Genomic DNA, 17,127 nt, shown 5'->3' on the forward strand with positions numbered 1-17,127 from the left:
TAGGATTCTGCCCTTGGTACACTGAGGTATTCTCGTTCCGTTTCCTAAGAAGACAAAACAAGACAAACACACACAGATTGGGAGAGAAAGAACAGCTGAGATAGAAAATGTAGCTTCTGTCTCTGGTGTTGACTCTCATTCTCAACCTTGTTGCTGGAGAAACACAGGCACAGCATGTGGTCTTATCAGCCACCCCAAGACCTGGCAAACCTGTACCAACACTGAGCTGTTTAGGTCATTGCATTTAGCTGCCTTTCTGGTCACAGGCTTACAGCAGTGTTGTAAAATATAGCGTCTTGGCTGGCTAAGACAGACTCTTATTTGACAGAAAGAGAAAAGAGAGGAATAGGAGAGAGAAGAAATAAGGTGGAAGGAAAAGGATGCGCTGGGGGTGAATGACAAAGCCTCACATCCCAGATGGTATTTCGGAGTCAGCTGGAGATGGTAAAATTGGAAGTGGCAAAGTCATCTTGGTCCCTCTCTAGCCCAGTCTGGTCAGCACATCTCTCAGGATTAAGATGAAGAAGGTCTGGGGTCCCAGGAAATGGTGGGCGTGGCAGCCATGATAGTGAAGCTCGCTCCTTCCCCGTCTTTCAGCCAGCCAGTGTCGCTGGTAACCACCTATGTTTTTCCCCCAAAGTCTCTTTTTCAAGAACCCCAAAAGGGAGTGACGGGCAAAATAGCCCATCCCCTCATTATTTTGTCCACCTAATGAGCCTAATTTCTGAGAGACCAATTTTGGTTCACTGATTTCTGGTTCCACACTTTTCTTTCTTACCAGGCATGACCTTCACACAGTCCTTGCGTTATATCAGTAGAGCCCCCACCCCTTTTTTTGGACCAGTTCAGTCTTTGTCTCACTTTTGTTCCTTTTTTTATCAACATTTATTGTTGTAGGCTATTGCAATATTCCATGAACTTTCACTCACTTCTCATAGCTGAGCTCACAATTAGGGCACATTTGTAGGCCCAGTTGTAATAGGAGAGGAAAACCGCCAGGCTGATGATGGGAGGGTGTGGGAATAGGGAAATCCTAAACTGGCAGTCAAGGTTCCATCAGAAACCTGCCTGGTTTCTGTCAGAATTTCATTGAAATTGACACGGTTCAGCAGAATGATTTGATTTTGGCAAATCAATGTTTTCCAACAGAAAAATGTTCCATCAGAAAATTTCCAATCAGCTCTAGCATTAATAATGAGACTGTTATTAGTTACAGTCAACTATGAAGTGCAACATTTTATAGGACATAATTTAGGTTGTACAAATATTTCAAATAAAATGTTATTGCAATTTAAACTGTGTGATTTTTCTGGGAAATTACAGTCAGTGAAGCTGTTTGCAATGTTGTAGCTGTGTTGGTCCCAGGATACTAGAGAGACAAGGTGGGTGAGGTAATATATTTTACTGGACCAACTTTTATTGCTTGTCTCTTTCACCAACAGAAGTTGTTCCCCAATGGTCCTCTTGACTCTCATTCAGTGAAGTTTGTTTTCATTTTAAATATATTTAAGTTTCTTGCCAGAGTAGCTCCATGTACCTTCTCATGGACTTAATAACAGTATGGATTGGAAGGATTGGAGTTGTCTAGTGCAGTGTGGTTAAAGTAAAGGAATGGGAGCTGGGACTCCTGGGTTCTATTCCTAGTTCTGTCACAGACTTTTGTTTCCTTAAGCAAATCATTTCATCTCTTGTGTGCCTCAGCTTATCTATCGATAAAAGCTGTAAAACAGATATTGTGAGGCTTAATTAGTGTTAATAAATTAATTACTATTTTGGTAAAGTAATTTAAGATATGTGGATGTGAAATGCTATAGAACTGCAAAATATTAATTTTAACATGAATGTAGTACAGTTCTGCTCCTAACATAGACAGGTCTCCCTGCTCTACATCCTACATTCTCCTTGTCATTGTAAATGGACACAGTCATCTTCTTCACATCCCAGTCCTGAACTGTTGTGCTGATGCATTCCACAGCAAAAAACGGTTGCATTTCAGTAGTGAGTGAAATGATTCCTATGTGCAATTATACCAAGTGCTTTGAGATGAAAGGCACTATGCCCTGGTTTTGCACAGCTTTACTTTTCAGATTTTTACTTAATATACTGCTGAATGGTTCATTACAGTAGTGTAGTATTAGTGCTCTATAATTTTCTTTGCAAGCACTTTACTTTATAGTTTATTAAAATAAAATTTAAAACAACATGTATATAGTATTTCTCTGTTGTCATTTTTACATATCTAATTTTTTCTTTCTGTACAGGGGTATAGTTTCCATATAAGGGAGGACAGAATATGATCTCTGGACTATGGCAGTAAGGGCCTGAACCTGAGAAGTGAAATCAGTGAGTGCAGGTGTTCAGGACCTCTCAGTATCAGGTCTTGGTTACTGATTCTTCCTTGTGATGTTTAATGAGGTTTTGAGATGGCTCTTTCAGCTTAAGAGTCTTTACTTTATTGTTGCATTCTGAAAGGTGCATGTGGAAGAAGAGATTCAGAGAATAAAGAAGTGAAATAAGATAACAAGGACAGTTATTAAGAAGTAAGAGCTTATGGATTCACTTATGTTATATGAGAACAAAAATAGTCTAATGAAAAAGGACAGAATCTAGTTGCACCCTGGGGCTGAGGATGGCCAGTCTCCTCAGCCAGTGAAACATGTCAAAAAGCATTCTCAGGCAGGAGACCCACTCCAGAAGTACGTGTTTTTAATGATTTTGTTGAACTCAGATGAACTCTCTGCATAGGGAAAGAAACAGCAACAATAGGGCAAGGCCACCACCTTCTGTTCCAAGAGAGAATAACAGTGACTCAGCCAAACCTGTCATTTGCATTTTGAGCTGGAAAGAAAGAAAAAAAAAAAAACACAAAACCAAGAAGCTTTGGAACACATTGTTATATGTTGTTTTCTCTGAAAATATAGATAGAGAGTCTGGAGCTGAGCACACATATACGTGCACACAACCCTGTGGCCTGGGACTAAGTGTGATCCCCGCAACCTGGGGCTGACAGCTGGAGCCCCACTGCCCAGGGCTGAAGTTGCAGAGGTCACGTAAAATCACAGAATCCGTGATCTCCGTGACCGACTCATAGGCTTACTAATAAGTTATGGTTTGATGTATATATACTTTCTCATCATATTATGCAAGTACTCTTCCTCTGTGATATTTTAATCTAAAGAATAGACATGTGTTTATTGGCTTTTCTCCTAATTCACATTCAGGCAAAGCAGACTATGTATATGCATCAGGTATGAAATCCTGACCCCACTAAAGTCCATAGAAGTTTTGCCACTGACTTCAGTGGGGTAAGGATTTCACCTTAAGGATCTTTATAGGGTGTAATTTGTGGGGTTTTTTTTTTTTAGTATATGTGTGGGTGGGGCAGGGGGTGTTTTCACAAGCCTCAATACCTCTGGGCATTTAGGGGCTCAAAAGGTTGTTCTCATAATATTTCTGTTCAAGAAAAGTTGAAATATTACATGAAGGCCTCAGAGAGCAAGCAGACATTAAAAATATCTCATGGGTTTACCCAGGCCAGCTCCAGGCACCAGCGAACCAAGCAGGTGCCTGGGGCGGCAAATGTAAAGGGGCGGCAAGACATCAGGCTTGGCAGCAATTCGGCGGTGGGTACGTGACTCTTCTTCGGTCGCCGGCAGCAATTCGGTGGCTGCACCATCACTCTGCCTCCACGTTTGGCGGCAAGGTTTTTTGTTTTGTTTTTTTTGCCGCTGGGGCGGCAAAAACGCTGGAGCCGGCTCTGGGTTTACCTTAATCACACAATATTATTCAAGTTATTGTGGAAATAGAATTAACAGCCTTCCTTTGTACAATAGAGCTGCAGTAGTATATATCTCCATATTTTAAGGGATAACATCAATATACTCAATTGATAATGGTGGCATTTAAAAATAAAAATTCGTGTTAAATTATAATTACATACAGTCATTAGAACACCTGATGTATTTCTGAGGGGGAACTGTTTACTCCCTATGCACGCTTGACAAATATCTACCCTATATTTTCTTTTTGCTGCTTTTCAATGCATATAGAACTTGCAGGGCACTAACAGCAGGAAGAAGAGTGCCAACCAAATTGTCATCATCCCCTCAAACTCTAGCTTTGGGACTTCCTGTCCTATAACATCAGCCAAACAGTGTCAGAATTTCTAAGCACAACTCCCCAAAAGGCATGTGCCTTTCAGATGTTTTCCAAATATCTGAACATTACTTCATTCTTTCAGATGATACTGTACTGACATTACATAACTATCAAATTTCCTTCAGTTACAAAAATGTACATTTATTTGCACTTTTACATTGTGTCTCACTTTGTGTAGGCCTAACTGGTATTTATACCCATATCTTCCACCTATATGCATGCCCTAGGATTATTTATGCCAGCTAGCCCCATTAATGCCAAACCTACTGACTGACTTAATGCCAATACCATATTAGTAGGACCACTGGATACTGCTCTCTGCCAGGCAATGGGAGAGCTCTCAGTGGCACTTCACAGACAGTTTAACTGCTGTACTCTGAAAATCTCATTCAAATTATCTGACCTTCAGATCCTCAGATCTTCTCTTGAAAACAGACCTCTCCTCGACCTCCTACCTTCCAGCCTGGCATAGTTGGAAGTTTATAGCTTACTTAGGTTGAACAATTCTATTTTCAGGCTTTGGCTCCACATCTGTCCTTTTTCCTTTATCCTCACTGTTACTGGGGATGTCAATATCCATATTGAGAATGTGCATCATACTGCCACTGCTTCAGGACATGCTCTGACATTGAGGAGTGTGCTTGCCTGTGCCAAGGATTATACCCTGAACAAATAATTTCACTCTTCTTTTTCTGTCTATAACTCTATCATTACTTCATTGACTACGACTTTGCTTTTAGTAATCCCTCATTTATTTATTGTTCTCTAAAACAGCTACATTCATTACTTTTCTGTCTCAAGTCTTCATCAGATGTTTCTACTACTTCCTGATCCACATACCAAGACCTGTAGCTAAATCCTCCTTCTGACTTTTGATGCAGTTTCATTCCACGGATCTCATACACAGTTCACTTATTCTCATATACAAATCATTTCCGTAAACTGACATTCTCACAGGTCTGGCGGGGCAAGAGTACGCTTTAAAGCACACTATTTACCACAGCACTAGGAAAATCCGGTTTATCTACTGTTCCACATAGCTATGCCAGTGTAACATTGCAGTGTAAACCAAGCCTGAATTTTTTCCCCAGTCAGCCAGAACATCCACCTTGACCTATCTAGGAGAATGCCCCTTGGAGACTGCTCCATTTTGGAGCAGATCCTTTTAGTGTCAATGAGTTGTAATCACTGGTTCCAATAGCTCTGCCTCCTTTTTAGATGAGGGTTGTTGGAATTGTCTGATTTCTCTTCTAAGGGTATGTCTTTACTGCATAGTTAGCCTGGGATCTTACCCAAGTGTTGCCCCTAATCCCCCTCCTGTCCACATACAAAAACCTCACACCCAAGTTTAGTGATGCTTTCAACCTGGGTATTGAGTGCTGCTTTTACTGGTAACCCCCCCACTTTGTAGTGGGGACACAGGCTAAATCACTTGATGCTGATAGTTCTCCAGTGCCTGATCACTATTCCCCCTGTGTGCCCAGAAGGTCAGACAAATTTACAAAGAATTGTAAAGTGAATTAGTTTACTGCAACACAAAGAACCATGGAATGTGCCCCCAGAAGTCCTAGAGACACACACAGGTGACTGCAGTACCAATAAGAACACAGTAACTTTGGTAGGGCTTTGCACTCACCCAGGCTTGGCTAACCTCAGGCCCAGGTGCCAATCACCCAGATTGACTCTGCAGTTAAGACATACCCTTAGTTTAACACCCATTTTAGAAGTCAAGCACATAAATCACATTTTGGGATATAGATCAGATATGCAATTAATACAGATACGTATGATTAAGGCTATGATTTAGTCACGTGTATTTTTAATAAAAGTCATGGACAATAAACAAAAATTCATGGCCCGTGACCTGTCCATGACTTGTACTATAAATACCCCTGACTAAATCTTAGCTGGGGAGTATGCTGCTCTAGGGGTCCCTGGGGGAGCTGTTTGGGGCGTTCCCCTGGGGGAAGCTGCTGTTCTGGGGGTGTCCAGGGGGCCCACTGCTCTGGGGGAGCCATGGGGCCAGCGGCACCAGCTGCTGGGAGCCTCCAAGCAGGGGCTCCTCTGCTGGACCACCCACCACTGCTCCAGCCGCCCCCAGGACTGCTGCCAAGTGCTGCCAAGCTGTGGCAGCTCCTGCTGTCCCCGGGGCCGCTGCTCGGGGGAGTCCCCAGTGCGGCTGGCTGCAGGGCTGCCCAAGCGGCTGGCTGTGGAGCTGCTCCAGCAGTGGCCAGTGTGGCTGTCCTTGGGCCTAGCTGCTTGGGTGACCTTGGGGTCAGCCACACTGGTTGCTGCAGAAGACACAGGGGTTGCAGAAAGTCACAGAATCCGTGACTTCCGCGACCTCCGTGACAGACATGGAGCCCTACTTATGATCATACTTCATCTCACCTACCATTCGTTTAGTTGGGCATGCAAAGACCCAGTAATTTTAATTAACCATCTCTGTGACACACAACACTTTCTTCTGACTATTGACTCTGCATAACTCCGACTGCTCTACTCTTTCTCCACCAAACACCATGAGGAATTTGTTTCTCTGCGTTTAACATTACGCAAAAATTTGGTTTGCAAGTGAAAAAAGTTGTAATAACCTGAAAATGACAGCTCTGCATGTCAGGTATGTCATTTTCAATCAAAGAAATTTTCAAATTTCTTCAAACATCTCAAAGACACATGGTGAGGTTTACTGGTACATCTATAGCAGATATGGTTTAAGAACTTGTAATTAAGTTACTTAAGTGCACAAGAAAAGGTGTCTTTTTAAGCAAAATCGCATGTACAACTTTTTATGCTTGTATAACTTCAGAGTGGGTTAAATGGTTTTTTTAAACATTCAGCTAATTTGGACTGAAACTATAAGCAAAAGAAATATTAGCTGAGAAGGAATTTTTTGATAAATGCACTTTGTCACTCACTCTGGCAGAGAAACGAGGAAATGAGCCACACAAACATCACAGGATTTGAGGAGAGGTGTGTTTGAGACTTGCTTCTCTTGAGTCAGGTGCAGCACTGCCTATTTTCCTTTTCCTGGGGAAGCCTCCCAGCTGGGATCTTTCTGCAACTCAGCCTGGAACTCAGCGGCTGGGGAAGGGATGGGGACCGGTTCCCTCTCATTGGCCGGGACTGAGGCCACAGCCTCTCTGAACCGTGCCCCTCGGCGCTCCCTCCCCACCAGGGTAGGGTCCTGCAAAAACTCCTTCTCAGTCAAGGTAGAAGATCGGGTGTTCTTCATCTCTGACCATCGTGATAGGACAGCTCCCAATCCTACTTCAGATGCATCTGTCTGTAAAATTAATTCTTTGTTGAAGTCCAGGGCTATAAGCATGGAGATACTGCAGAGGACTGTCCGTAGATCCATGAATGCTTTCTTTGTGGCATCTGTCCACTTCAACTTGTCCGGACCCCGGGCTTTTATCAGGTGTGTCAAGGGACTTGCTCTCGTGGTGAAATGGGAATAAATCGTCAGTAGTACCCCACCAAAAAAAAAAAAAATGCTTTTAGAAGGAAAAGGGAGCTTTTCACCAGCATCTGACCATGTTTCTCCATTCTTGGCTAAAATCCATACCAGGACCTGGGCCTGTCCTGTACGAACCCTGTTACAGAAATGAATTATTGTCTCCAATTTTGTTAGCTGCTTTAATTAGCTCTATATCCTGTTTACTTTTTCCTTTTGGGGGATTTTCCAAATAAGTTTTTAACTGTTAGCAAAGCTTTGGCAGTTCTTCTGTAATTAGCAGTGGCCGAACTTCAAAAGGTTGAGAGATTAATTTCTATTTGGAAGCTTATCCAAAGCTTATCTGGGGCATGTCAACTCGGGAGCTGGAAGTGTAATTTCTGTCTTGGGTAGATATCCCCATGCTAGCTCTGATTGAGCTAGTAAACTAAAAACATCAGTGTAGCTTCAACTGCATGGGTGGTGGGATGGGCTGCCTCTGGGGTGGAGAAGTTCTGGACAGCCTTCCAAGGAGAGCAGTTGGGGCAAAAAAACCTAGCTGGCTTCAAGACGGAGTTTGATAAGTTATGCAGGGGATGGTATGTTCAAGCTGCCTACAATGGCATGTAACTGATCTGCGACTGCTAGTAGCAAATATCCCCAATGGCCAGTGATGGGATACTAGATGGGGAGGGCTCTGAGTTACTACAGAGAATTCTTTTCCAGGTGTCTGGCTGTTGGGTCTTGCCTAAAAGCTCAGGGTCCAACTCATCACCATATTTGGAGTCGGGAAGGAGTTTTCCATTGGGTCAGATTGGCAGAGATCCTGGGGGTTTTTTGCTGCCTTCTGCAGATGGAACAAGGGTCACTTGCAAGTTTAAATTAGTGCAAATGATAGATTCTCTGTAACTTGAAGCCTTTAAATCATGATTTGAGGACTTCAGTAACTCAGCCAGAGGTTATGGGTCTATTACAGGAGTGGGTGGGTGAGGTTCTGTAGCCTGGAACGTGCAGGAGGTCAGACTAGATGATCATGATGGTCCCTTCTGGCTTTAAAGTCTGAGTCTATGAGAAGGGTGGGCACTGTGTCCATGTGCTGAGTCTGGAAGCTTCTGGTTTGGGGCTGGGGGAGCCTGGCTCAGTTTTTTTTTCTCTCCTTCCCTCCCTCTCACAACTGCTTCAGGGCCCTGCCACATGTTTCTAGTGGACTGTGTGCATGTTTCTGTTGCTGTTTCTTTGATGGTGGCATGAACTTGACCTCCGAATGGTCACTGATTTTTGGCAAGCTGCCAACATTTTTCTGAGGAACACAAGTGAGAGAAAGGAAATGATGATTTGAACACTTTATGTCAGCCAAATCTGGGTGGAATTTCCCAGGACAAAGAAAATGCATTCCTGTAGCCAGAAGGGATTCCAAGTATCAAAGTTCTGCTGCAGACAGTGGAGATTTGGCAGAATCTCAAAGAAAACTTTGCAAGAATCCTTTCTAATGGAAAGTGTTAGACAACCTAAATATAGGAGTTGCTACCAGCCTCTCCTGTAATGAACTGCAGAGGTCAGTAATAGGAGTAATTAGGACAATCAGTTTCTAACAGGTAGACATAAGTATTTGGATGTAACAAAATTGTAAGTCATTCTAAAATCATTCCTAAAATTTCACTTCTGCCAGTTTACCTTCAAGAAGTGAATTAAAATTTAACAAAAGACAACGGCCTCAAAGAACTGAATAATCTTTTACTGAGTAACCACATGGTCTAATTAATGTACCTCTTGTCCTGTTTCTCTTCCCACGCTTTTTGTTTACTGTCCTCACTTTTTTGCATCATGCCTGGATCTTGGTCCTGATCTGCAATGAGCTACATGCAGGAGGATCAACGCACTCACAGCCACCCCAGTGACTTCAGTGGGGACATATGTGGATGCAGGATTGGGGCCTTAGGTTGTAACATCTTTAGAGCAGGGATTCAGAAATAATGAAAAATATTAATAGTCACAACAGTTCACTCGAAGGACAAATGTAAATTCTATCTTTAAAGTGTTCTTCAGTGTGCTACTGTGCTGCAGTGTGAATATTTTTTTCAGGAGTATTGCCTTGAAGAAATTAAAATGGCAACTCTGTAGGTCACATAAACATGTAATCTGTTTATGTGGTGTGCACATACTTTTTGGCCTGTTTCTTATTACTGTGACCTTTTCGTACTTTTATTGTCCTTGGTGTTTGTAAGTTGGCATGGCAATCCCTTCTCATTTCTCCCCACTCCTCCTCCTGCTGCTTTCTCCTGTTTTCCTTGCATTTATCAAATGTTTCTTCTCGTGACTCTTATGTGGAGCGCTGGTATATGGGAAAACAAGGTTTTAAATGTGGACACTGAATGTCAGGATAGGTTTCTTTGACAAAAATGTCGTGCTTGTCCTACTTCTCCCCCAATTGTGTGAGTTAAAAATGCTAACAGGAGCTGAAGAGCAGAACAAAATAGGCATCTTAGGTGAAAGGAGTACTGCTTTAAAAACAATGATCCAGTATTTTAAGTATCTTAAGATGCTGCTTATCTTTTCTTCAAATATGGGACATAAATCACTTCTTTGGTTGATATTTCTGTGTTCTTGGGACCTTATGATATATCTACACAGCATAGTAAGCCTGTGTGATCCGCACCTGCAGACTTGATGTCTCCAAGCCTGTGCTTGAGTGTCCACACTGCATTGGAAACCCAGGCCTCACAACCATCCTGGTGTGTCCATACCGCACCACACAGACTTGAGTCACAATTTCAGCTACTATGGTTTATACCATCATATCCCAGGGATCCTAGTGCCCTCGCCAGTATAGCTGCTTTATGACTTCATTCATAGTGGTTTGTCAGGGAACTTGTGTGTCCGTCCCACTAGAAGTGACTGGTTATAGTTCACCAGCACATCCAGCCAAGCTATTTTGTGCTGAATGCTCCCAGCAGCCGGAACCATCAACATGGATCCCAATGCAGTGGAAGAACTTTTCCACCTCCTGCTGTCAGATCTGTTTTGGGAATCAGGTGGCACATCTGTGGGACACTGGTGGACATTTTGGTGGCAGTTTTTGACCTGCTGAAATTACCTCTCAGAGGCAGATAATGCCTTGCCAGCTGCAATCCAGCTGATGCTGCTTGTTCCTGTTGCCTTAGCTGCAGCTTCCCCCTGTGTAGACCATCATTTCCAGAGTAGGGCTGCAAGCATAGATTGGTGGGATCACTTCATAAAGCGGACATGGGTTGACAATTGGGCCCAGAATTTTTGCATGAAGAAGCAAACATTCCTGGAGGTTTGTGATTAGCTTGCCTCGGCCCTCCAGTGCCACAACAACCACATAAGGGTCTAGAAGTGGGTCGCTGTAGCTGCCTGGAAGCTGACTACCCCACACTGCTACAGGTCTGTGGCTAACCAGTTGGGAGTTGGCAAATCAACTGTGGGTGGTGTTTTGGCAGAGGTTTGTGAAGCAATCAGGACTGTGATGTACCCAAAGGTGGGTGTGATTCCAAATAGTCCTCAAATAATTGCTGGCTTTGAGAGAATGCATTTCACAGACTGCACTGGAGCTGTCTATGAGACTCATGTGTGTATAGTTTGCCCTCTGCAAGGAGCACATCAGTACATAAACCGCAAAGGGTATTACTCCATCATGATGCAGGCCCTGGTCAACCACAAGGACCGATACATGGATACTAACGTGGAATACATGATGCTAGGGTGTTCCAGAGAGCAGGAGTTCGCCTTCATGGAGATGCTAGGACACTGTTATAAATGGAGTCACTGTCCCTACTGTTATTCTAGGGTATCCCGCTTAAACCCTGTTGCCATGGCTTATGAAACCATACCCTGATTTCAGAAGACCCGGCAAAACAAGGTTCAACTACACACTCAGTAGCTGTAAGATGGTGGTGGAATATGAATTTGAAATCCCATTGGCTCTGCCTTCAGAACCATTGGATTCCAGTGTCATCAATGCAGTCTGCATTATTGTGTTCTGCTGTGTTCTGCTCAATGTTTGCAAGGACAAGGAAGAACCTTTTTGCCAGTAGTGGACTCAAGACACCACTGGGTTTCTGAACAGGCACACATATCCAGACAGCGTACCTGTCCTGACTGGTGCTGGATCCACATGTGCCATCAGGAATGCTTTGAGCACCCATATAATGGGTTTGCATGGTCCCATGTATGAAAGGGAATGAAATGGAATTTGAGGGTGTCTATAGGTGTGGGTACTTCTTTTAAATGTGTCGGCATTCTGTATTATGAATTTTGGAAACACTTTCATAAAATTATGGAAATGTGTTATGCATTTTATCAATACCGGCCATGTGCTTCAACTCTCAGTTTGTGGATTACTGTGATGACATTTATTGTAAATTTTTATTATGAAATTTATTGCAAATGGGCATGTGGTGACATTTTTTTAAATTTAATGCCACTTTTAACGTTACATACAGTAAAACTTGCTATTGTAACCTTTTGTGCAAATTCAATACTTAACTTTATGCAGGTATTTATATACCAAAGTTAGAACTAGAAAAACAGACCAGCTGCCATCAAAACTTACAACACAGTAGACAAACTCAGTGCCAAAACAGTGAAAGGTGCATGTTCCCAAAGGACATGTTCAGCTATTCCTGGGTATCCTCTGTCCTCCTGTTTTTGGCCTTTCTGGTGCATTTTGCATGTGCAGGCTGCACGTGGACTGGAGTGGATGAATGCAGAGGGTACATTTGTCTGTTCTGGGTGCTCTTGTTCATTGCCTGTGACATGGTCCAGCCAGTCTCTGAATTGTCCAAAGGCTGCCTCACCTGCAGGATACAATAGCATGGAGAGGACTCAAGGTCTGCAGGAGGTGAAGGTGGAAGTGGAGCCTGCAGGCTGGTAGCCATGAGTACAAGTAACTGCTCAAACAGCTCCTCTTGCTGTGCTCTGTCTTCATCCCTCAACCTGCAGTCTGTCCACCACTCTCTTCTTGCACCGTGCAGCCTCTGTCTCTTTTTCCACCCACCTTGCATCCTTCGCCTTTTGATACTCCATTTGGTCCTTCTGGGACTCTGTCTGCTGATTTGTTTTATCTAGTAGAATCTCTTCCATCCGCTCATCTTGGACTTTCTCCTTGCCTGCAGTAGGGTGGGTCTGCTTCCCCAGGCTTCTGGTGCCTGGGAATCAAAGATGCTGCTTTAATTAAAGGCCAAAAGATGACACTTTTTATCAGTGGGCTTTATTTTATTCACACAAAAAGTACCCACCACTTCCAACATTCTTTGGAGCAGCACTGAAAGGCATCACATATCCTGGCAAGATGCATGTAAAAATTCAATTGAAATGATTTCTATATCTCCTTGATTATTTTCCAGAGTGGGGAAGAGTAAGGGAGCTTATGAGTTGTCTAAACACTGGCTATGGTTTTTCAAACCTTTCAGGCAGGGCAAGAACTGGAGAACATTGATATTCTGTAGGTCCCCATCTGGAAGCGTGAACTTCTCTTCCAGGCCAGCGAAGGACAGCCATCCATCTGTTCTAAGAAGATATTTAGGCATCTAAAGAATGACCAGTGTGTGTTGCTGTGGAGGGGGCTATTGAATTACAGAGGTGGCACTAATAAGTATGCCCTGCTCTGGAACATAGCAGATCATCCAGAGTCCTACTTCGTGAGCGTTCACTTTCATCACCAGCCAATGATGGGGGACAGTTCTTAGTAAAATGAGCAAGATGCTGAGTTAGCATGGACATGTAGTACATCCTCCTAATGAGCACCCTGAATCCACGCACAGACCTGTCTGCCGTGGGGACCCCTAACACAGATAGATAGCCACCCTCTGCTGTAATTTGAATTCATATATTAAATCCAGCAATGGACTAAATACACGCTTGGTTTTGTTTGGATTCTAACAGCCTGTTTTTCTGGGACTCAGTTTACAGGTGGTCCAGGACAGTGTGGGCATGGCTGATTTATAAGATGCTCTATATTACATGGGAGGGATACATGAAACTGTTAATTGTGGAGCCCCAACCCATACTTATAACAATCCATGAGTGACCAGTAAAAATCTCATAACTGCTTGTTTACTGTTTTTTCTTTTTTCTTTTTTTTTTTTTTTTGAATTGCATGGGATGTCTGGAGGAAGGGGGGTGGGGGCGCTAGGGGAATGGCGTGGGTTCTGCCCCGAACAGAAGCACACCAAAACCCCTGCTTGTTTTAAGAACTTAATAGGGCCACTAACCAAAAATCCCTTCCATTCATATATTAATAACAACAAACAAACAAACAGCAGAAACTTACTAGGCTCTGCCTCCGGCACTTGCTCTGATACCACTTCTGCAGTCGGCTGCTCCCCAGGGCCATCCCCATACAGCTCCTCTGAGTATGGCTATAGGACGTGCTGCAGAGTGGCAGTATAACCTCTTCAATTACCCGCCACAGCACCAGGGTCACCTCTTGCCCCTCATCCAACAGCAGGCTCTCCTCCAGCTGTGCTTGTGACTGGGGAGTTATAAGGGTGCCCACCCTGCTCAGCCGATTGTGATGCAAGACTGTGGGCTCAGTGCTCCCTATAGTTCCCAGTCAAATTCCTCGTAAAAAGGGCAGGAAAATGGGGAATTCCCAGAGGTGCTGTTAGAATCTTTGACTTAGCAGTACTCTGTCTTCAGACGCTCAATCTGCTCTGTGTATTGTTCTGCTCTCCAGTCAATCCCCAATGGTAACAGCCACTCAGATATAGCTTTGTAGACATAACTGTTTTTTGTGTTCTTGCTAAAGTTGAATGTCTTGCTCAACTCATGCCCAAGGTTAACCAGAATCCAGCTGTGTTCCTCAGGCCACCTAGCAGCATGCCTGGTGCAGGTCTTCTTTGTGCTGGCCGTATTAATATGTGTGAGGGTTGACTGTTTCCAGCTGAGCATGGAAATGAAGGGTAAAATGCTGAGCAACTGTATTTGAACCACAAGGTTGCTTCTGTTTCCTGGGAAGCGAGTGTGAGAAATTATGGGATGGACAGGCAGAGAAGCACAGGGATAATGTTAGCGGACTCTCCAGACCAAAGGCTGGTGACCTGGATTTGAGTTGCATCCACACTGTAAAGTGCCAAGGCTTTGACCCACTCACAGTAGGACTCAGGGTCTGACCCACCCCCCAATAGGATCCATGGGCCTGAGTCAGACTGATTTGAGTGTGAATGGAAGGAGGGCCTGAGTCAGAGCCCAGGCTTTTGTGCTTTGTAGACATAACTGTAGACACTTTGTCTTTCTTTATTGGTTGGGGTTTTTTTCCAAAATGATGAGTTCATGTTGTTTCTTAACCAAATAATTCTTCACCAGAAGTTACTCAATTATTAACAGATTACATTGAATAATTTCAAAGTGATTTCTTGGCATAGTAGTATGCATATTACAATCTGTCTTGGTATTGACATGTACTTAAGAATTAGGAGTAGAAAATCCCACTCTTTGATTTACTTAAGAAGCCAAGTTCATGTCAATCTGGCATGTCTTATAAGGAGTATAGCAATCAGTGCCTGTGCAGCGTATCATGAAGACAAGTTTTGCCACATACAGTGCTGCACACGTGCCAGCGTTAAACGTTTCACGGTCTGTACATTAAAGGCACAGTTTACTTAGATGCAAATTCTCCTAATTTTTATCTTGCAAAGTCCCGTGGCAATTGAAATCAGTAGAACTGCAGCGAATGTAAGTCAGAACAGAATTTGGTCCCTGGCTTAGAGCGTTCCTCATTAGCACCACGGATATAAAACTGAGTTTGAATTAAATTAATGAATTATTTTAAATTATTTTTAATTTAAATATTCATTTGCTGTCCCTTGCAACGCCTTCTGATCCTTCCTACTACAGAGTGACTAAACCCCTCCTAGTTGCCTAATCCTTCAGTGATTTCCCTCTTTTTCCAAAAATTATACTAACCTCATCATCCAGTTCCTCCAGCTTCGACACAACAACTGTTTCCCCTTTCCCTCCACCTATGCCTCCCATCAGCCAGAACTCTATCCTCCCTACCATCCAACTAGTCTCCCAGGTGTTACCCTCCCCTTCCCCCCATGCTGCTTCTTCTGTCTCTCTTTTGCCTGTATGGCATCTGCCCTTCTCACTTTCCAATTGCTGACACCCTCCTCACTATCACCTCCTCTACTCTGGAAACCCTAGAGAGGCTCCCACATGGCCCACTCTTACCCCTCAATCACCCAATTTTCAGGTGTTATGCAGTCTAAGCCACATAATTTCTAAGGATTATGAAGACTTTACAAAGACTTTGGCTAGTTTTGCTATGTATATTGATTTTTCTCTTAAACCATGGATACAGTACATTCTAATAATCAGAATTTAACTTACAGTGAACATCTTCCATACAGAACATGTAGTACCATACTTCTAAACTCCCATTAGATCAAATCTGTTTTCACAGAGAGATGTTTCTCATCTTGGAAGGGGATTGAGCTCTCATCTCAGAACCATTTCTTCATGAAAGCTTTTAGATGAAGTGTCAGTGTGAAAATGCCTCCCACATAGTAGAACTTCTTTTATGAACATTAACCCTTTATTGGCCATGGCTGCAGACCATGGAGCGGTTGACAGTACATGGACTCCATTCTAGAAAAGCCAGAGTCTCAGTTAACAAAGGTTTATTTTTTTGAATGTTAGGAAATGATAACAAAATGAGGAATTGTTTTTGTGTTTGTAGATTTCTGCTTTCCTGACTGACTTCTTGGTAGCTCAGCATTTATCCTTCCTTCCACAATTCCAAGAAACCAGATCCCTTGCCATTTCCTTACTCTGATATTTTAAACGTGTCTTGTCATATATGTAGTATAGCCGTAGCCATGTCATTAGAGAGACAAGGTGGGTGATGCAAGGTAATATCTGAAGTTTGTCCAATAAAAGAGAAATGTGAGAACCCTTTGCATTTAGGTAAAACATTAACCAAAGGCCACGGATGCAAAAAGTAGCATTTTGTCACTAGATTGGTTCTGCCAACAGAGATGCTATAGTTTCGCCATCTTATTTTTGTCCATAGTGACACCTAAGGGTTCACTACCTTTAATACTGGCAGTCCTTCCCTTTTGTATTTTTATCTGTGAAAACAGCAATTTCTTCCTAGCAAATCATTATGTATCTATTAGCATAACCAAAATGATTGCTAAGGTGCTGACTTATTACTCTTTCCACAAAGGGTAGTAAAGAATATTATTTGGCAAATGTATACTACATTACTTTAAAAACATATTTGTAGAAGTGTCCATAGCACATTGCTGTTTGATTTGAACAAGGCATGAACTCTTCAATAGGTCAGACAGTGTGTCTTAGAGGCTGAGTAGGTGCCAACCATAAACCTTTAACTTTATAGCATTCTACTAGGAATCTTTGAACCTGCAATAGAGACAGTGAGTTATTACTTATTCCAGCTTTGTGTGCACCATTTTATCACACCACAGACAATATTCTGAGGAAGATAAAAAAAACACTGCTGGTGCACACTGCAATGTATTTTACTTTAGTCCTGAGAGCTTAGCTCA

General features: G+C 42.9%; 1 protein-coding gene across 5 annotated transcripts in view; it reads left to right on the forward strand.

Moving 5' to 3' along the window:
- Nucleotides 1–17,127, forward strand: part of SLC4A10 (solute carrier family 4 member 10) — a 266,531-nt gene that overhangs the window by 221,622 nt on the left and 27,782 nt on the right. The gene's annotated exons all lie outside the window — the stretch shown is intronic.

The sequence above is a fragment of the Chelonia mydas genome, chromosome 11 (genome assembly GCF_015237465.2).
Source record: "Chelonia mydas isolate rCheMyd1 chromosome 11, rCheMyd1.pri.v2, whole genome shotgun sequence".
NCBI lineage: Eukaryota > Metazoa > Chordata > Testudines > Cheloniidae > Chelonia > Chelonia mydas.